The sequence below is a fragment of the Thamnophis elegans genome, chromosome 16 (genome assembly GCF_009769535.1).
Source record: "Thamnophis elegans isolate rThaEle1 chromosome 16, rThaEle1.pri, whole genome shotgun sequence".
In the NCBI taxonomy this organism is placed as follows: domain Eukaryota; kingdom Metazoa; phylum Chordata; class Lepidosauria; order Squamata; family Colubridae; genus Thamnophis; species Thamnophis elegans.
Genome location: NC_045556.1, coordinates 10,607,765 through 10,614,072, shown reverse-complemented (window position 1 = coordinate 10,614,072; position 6,308 = coordinate 10,607,765).

The following is a 6,308-nucleotide window of genomic DNA, read 5'->3' as shown; positions in this document are numbered from 1 at the left end:
AAAACAAACAAACCCGGAAATCAAATCAGTAGACATAAGGGGTAGATATGGAGGAGAAAAAGAAATCAAAGATTTGCAATTCCCAGAAGTTTAAAATGATGAGGATCTGGTTTCAGTTTCATCTTGATGTATGTTTCTGATAAATATATGGCTTTTTCACAATGTCCCATTTGTGCTTGTGGAAGATACAATCCAACGGGGGAGTTTTGCTATTGGTATAAAACCAGCCTTTGTCATCTCTGCTGCATCATAGGTACAAAACCTGTGGGTGATGAGATGTCCTGAATAATGAGCATGAAGAAAGGAAAACTAGGATAAGGGGAAACTAACAATACGTGAGATCTTCTTGTAAGTTCCTAGGCATATAAAACCTGGATTAAATGGAGGACATTTCCCCAATGTCTGAACACGTTATAAATTTCTGCAGGATACAATATGGTTCAGTCACCAGGACCAGAGGTCTAGTCTTCTGCGGTTTTAGACTCTTGCTGGAGCCCATCTTCATTTTGGTTAGAAGTTCCTTGAGGATGGGCTCCAGTCCAAAAGTTCAGAAGACAAGACCTCTAGTCCCGGTGACCGACCGACCCAGATTGGATCCTGGAAGATTAACCTAGAACCTTTACATTTCCCTTCATTCATACATTTCTTTTCGATGGCAAATGGGACTGATAGAATATGAAATTGAAAACATCTGGAAGGCACTTATCTTTGATGTGGGCATATGTCATCATAAAAGATATTGAAAACTAGATCTAAGCCACAATTCCTTTGCCTTTGTATCTCTTTATTTCTTCTAAAGAACTAGAAACTAAAATCAATATTTTGATGTTACATAGCAAAGTCCGTAGCTGAGAAGGGATGCTTTGGATTTTGGCTTTGAAATCTGAGGCAACCAGCCATAAAAATATGCATTTTTATAGTTTGCTGCAAAATAAAAATGGAAAAAGAGGGTTGGTTTTGATCATGATTGAAATAAGAATCTGCCAGCAAATTTGAATGGATTAATTGAAATGTGGCATAGTGGAAAATCCATTGTTAAATGACCTTTAGTAGTTTTTAGGAATAATATTTATCTTCTGATGGAGAAAGTTACTTTTTAGGGGCCAGTTTCATAAAATTGGATAATTTGTTAGAATATATAACTACGGAGAATAAATCATATTTTTCAGGCAAAGAGTATAATAATTTTAAGATCTTCTGGCTAACGGATTACCTACACAAAGTTGGTGTTGTACTTGATTAGACTATCTTAAAGTTCTCTTTTTTTGCTTTCTGACGCTGCGTGAAATTGGAACTTTCAATATGTCCACCCGTCCCAAGGCAAACTTTGTGTGTATGAAAATTACGTATCTACGGTACATACAAATCATACATAGATACCTACATGCAGAGACAAAATAAAAATCCCGCAGTAGCAAACGTTATCTCTAACCCAGAGACCAATGGTGGAAACCTGCGTTGCTACATTGTGATGTAACACAAAGCCATATCACACTTTCCTTTTAAAGTATACCTGTTCTTATAAGACCTTTCTGAAAGTAGGATCTTTCTGCACACCCAAAATATTTATAGTGGCATCTTTCCATTCAGTTTTGGTTTCACAGTGCCAATTTGTTAGAAACTGGGGTTTTGTTAGATCTGTATTGTAATTTTGAGTATTTTTTAAAAGCTGTAATTATATAATAGACATTTGTTTAAATGATACCAATCTGTTAACGTTCCTGTGGATTTATTACATGGGTTATTAAACTGTCCACATACATCTCCTCCTCTCCTATTCCTTTGTGGCATTTGGATTTTTGACTTTCATCTGAGCTTGCTGTGGACTTTAACTGAATAGAGATAAGTACTGTGTGGTGTATATAATCTGCTTAGAAAAGCTTATGTCAGCATGTACCACATTTCAGAGATAAGCAAAAAAGTAAGCAATCCGGTGCCATCTCTGTGTAATTACCGAAACGCAAGTAACCAAGTTCAGTTAATTTCTCTCTTGTGCATAGTTTTAAAGGAAGCGGATAGGCTACATTCAGAATCGGCATTTATTTTAGTCTGTTATCTCAGCTGATGGTTTTATAGCAATAGCAATAGTTAGACTTATATACCGCTTCATAGGGCTTTTAGCCCTCTCTAAGCGGTTTACAGAGTCAGCATATTGCCCCCAACAACAATCCGGGTCCTCATTTTACCCACCTCGGAAGGATGGAAGGCTGAGTCAACCTTGAGCCTAGTGGGATTTGAACAGCCGAACTGCTGAACTGCAGTCAGCTGAAGTAGCCTGCAGTGCTGCATTTAACCACTGCGCCACATGGGAGGGAATTGTTTTAACTTAACAGGTTAAGGTGCTGTGTGGTTGGTTTGGTATGCTGTGGGATGGGAACACAGGTAATTATGCTTAACCAACTGGATACCCGTGCTTCGCAATGAAACTATGGGCAATGCAGGAGAAATCTGATTCCCTCTGGTTCAATCCGTTGGCTCAGTGATGGTCGGTGATTGGAACACATAAGGGAAGATCACTCCCACCACTTTGAGCCTGTCCGGAAGCAGTTCCATAGGTGGAAGGCGTAGTACTGATGTTTAGTACTGTAAGGAGCCCCAGGCCGCTCCTGAGTGAAGGAGTGGAATGTCTTCCAGTTTGAACTGCAACGGAATGTGAGGCAACTGGCAGTTGGAACAGAGTTCTTTTCAGGTGGGGAGGGGGAGTAGAACTCCTTAGAATCAGACCGTGTTAATTATCATATAAGAACTACTAATGATCTGATGGTCATTTCGAAAATCCTTTCTTAACGGGCACCTAGAAGCCAAGAGGAACATACAATATGTGCCAAATTTCAAGTTTGTAGGCTTTACGGTTCTGGAGAGTTCGTGATGAGTGAGTGTATTTGGCTTTTATATAGAGAGATTTAATAAACAAAGGTTAACATCTGAATGCTGGGAGTGCATATAAGTAAAAAAACGACTTGCAGCTGTTTTTCACACTTATGACTGTTGCAGCATCCCCAGGGTCACCTGATCAAAATTGGCAACTGACTCGTATTTATAATGGTTGCCCTGTCCCAGAGATATGTGAGCTTCTGACAAGCAAAACCGACGGAGAAGCCAGATTCACTGAACAACCATGTTATTAACTTAAAAACTGCAGTGGTTCACTTAACGACAGTGGCAAGAAAAGTAACAAAATGTTGTGAGCTATATTTGCATTCTTATACGCAAAACTCATTGAACGGCGGTCTCGCTTAGCAATGAAAATTTGGGGCTCAGTTATAGTTGTAGGGACGTGGTGGCTCAGTAGCTAAGATGCTGAGCTTGTCGATCAGAAAGGTCGGCAGCTCGGCGGTTCGAATCCCTAGCACTGCATAACGGAGTGAGCTCCCATTACTTGTCCCAGCTTCTGCCAACCTAGCAGTTTGAAAGCACATAAAAATGCAAGTAGAAAAATAGGAGCCCCCTTTGGTGGGAAGGTAACAGCACTCCATGCGCCTTCGGCGTTTAGTCATGCCGGCCACATGACCATGGAGAACGTCTTCGGACAGCGCTGGCTCTTTGGCTTAGAAATGGAGATGAGCACCTCCCCCTAGAGTCGGGAATGACTATCACATATGTTTGAAGGGAACTTTTACCTTTACGGTTGTAAGTCGAGAACTATCTGCATAGTCGTAGAAAAGAGCATAATAATAATGAAACTGCAATAACAGAGGGATAAAAGACCAATTTCTCTATCTGTGGCTGTTGCAGTAAGAGCTTATTTAATGGAACTGCTGAGGGCAGCAAAGCAGACTTGTTTTCAAGTTAATCCTTATTGTTCCAGGAAGCTGTTTTCTCCGTGACAGATGGGTGGCTTGCCAGGTGTATGCAGGCAAATACAGGTGATTGCTTTTGTTTGAGCAACAGCCGTAAATTAGCAACAGCTTCTCGATACGATTGGAGTCCCTGCATGGGCAGGCGAATAAAAACCATCGCCCGAGCTTCTGTTTTATCCTTGCGTGTTTTCAAGGTGGAGCGCTGAACCTTAAACCTTTTGCAAGGGCTAAAGGTAGAAAACCTGCACAGCTTACCTGCAATGTAGAATTGCACGCGGATTCTGTGGACAGCCACACTTTTCTGAACCAGCCATGATGAGTGGGGTTCAGGCAGGGGGATTCAGGCATAACCTGTGTTGAGTTTATTGCCAGGTGAATGTGAGAACACTGAAAGATGTTCTCCAAGAGTTGACCAAGGGGCTTTCACGCACTAGCTGAAGCTGTAATTGATGCTGGCGGGGGGGGGGGTTCTGGGAGTTGACGTCCACACAGCTTAAAGTTCTCAAGGTTGAGAATCACTGTTCTAGATCAAAACCAAACCGACCACATTATAGTTTAATGCTTCGACAAGGATATGGGAAGGAAGAGAGATGACTTGGACCTTTGGCCATCCAACATCCTTGGTAGCAACTTCATGTCCCTGTAGCTTCCTTTTGTTTGAACATGATCCCCTCTCTCTTAAATCTTATTTTCTTCGAACTGAATACCCTACATTACTTCTGCCTATCTTCATAGAGCAGGGGTGCCAAACTTGATTTCATTGAGGGCTGGATCAGGGTTATGTTTGGCCTTGGGGGGCATGGCCAAGATGGGTGTGGCCAGGTGGACGTCACATGTATGGGGGGGGGCGCCTGTGGCGGCTCAAGTGCTCTGCCAGCGAAACCAGCCTTCCAATCTCCGTTTTCGGCTGGGACAAATGTCTGCAACCCTCTGCCAACGAAAATGGAGCTCGTGGCCCTCCCGAACTCTGTTTTCATTTGTAGAGGGTTGCAGGAGGCCGTCCCAGCTGGAAACAGAAATTGGGAGCCTGGTTTTGCTGGCAGAGGCACTTGGAGCCAGACCTTCACTGTTTCCAGGGGGGACCAGATCTAAGCAGCCCGCAGGGTGGATCCGGCCCATGGGCTTTGAGTTTGACACCCCTCTCATAGAGCATGTCCTCAGGCACTTGCAATGTTAGTAAAGTAGTGGTAGATGGAGGAACAGATTATACCAAAGGCAATGATTATTGCAGGTTTGTATACCAGTGGTGGGTTGCAGGCGGTACGCCCTGGTACGTGTGTACGGGAGCCTGTCTGGAGCATCGGGTACCGTTCTGGTACGGTGCTCTGGAGCGCCCACCCACCCACCCGAGCTATTTACTTGTCCTTTAAAGCCTTCGGTGTTTCCGCGCACACGCATGGCACATACAGCACCTGTGCAACACTCCGACGAGCAGCTGGAGTGTCATGGAGGCTTGTGGAAGCGTCGCTCGCAGCTACAACACAAGCGCGCGCTGCACATGCCCATGTGGGTGGCGCCGGGCCCGGAACCCACCACTGTTGTATATGTACAATAAAGATGCCTGTTTTACCTTCAGCCTGCCCTTTGAGCGTGACCTGATAAATGCGCGCACGACAAAAGCGCACCGACAAAACCGTGGTGAGAAAACCGCGACATCATAAACGCGCCCACAACAACGAGCCCACAAAACCGCGCCCATAAAAGCGCAATTTAAGTTAAGGTAAGGGTTAGGGTTAGGGTTAGGGTTAGGTTCAGGGTTAGGTTTAGGGTTAGGATTAGGGTTAGGGTTAGGGTTAGGGTTATTAGGTTGTTATTAGTTGTTTGTTGAAGGCACGCTTCTGCGCTCATTCGTCAGTGCGATTTCAAACTCGTGGTTTTCTCACCGCGGTTTCGTCGGCGCGCTTTTGTCCAGCGCGCATTTGTCGGTGAACCCCCTTTGAGAGCTGATTGGGAGATCCCTAGTGAATCTATTCCAATTTAGTCTTCTGTAGGATATTTAACTCATTAACTGGGTTTGTTATGCTAAGCCAGAAATTGTTTAAACGATAATTTATTAAACTATAGTGGCTAGGTGTATAAGTAACCGTGAGCTGAACTGGCTGGGTTCATATATTGTACTAATAAAAACAAAAAATATGTATTTTGTGGCCCCGAAATTTATTTACATTTGTGCAGGAGTTGGCATAAGAATGTCAAATGATTGATGTATTAAAAGACAAAATCTTTTTTTAAAAAAAAGAAAAAACCAGAAATGTTTCCAGTGTTGGCCGCTAGAGGTCCCACTAACCATTAGTATTAAAAAAAACCCTCTTCCAACCAAATACTCTTGTTCTTTCATTTTCAGTTCAAGTTGATAAAAGTTCAATTCAGGTTGAATAATATCCCATCCTGAGCATGTTAGAAGGTAAGCTGATCGACCCCGCCTTGCATGCAATAAAGAATATTTATGGATGATGGAAATAGGGCATTCTTTATTAAAACTTTGTGTAAAGTGTTATACAGTATACA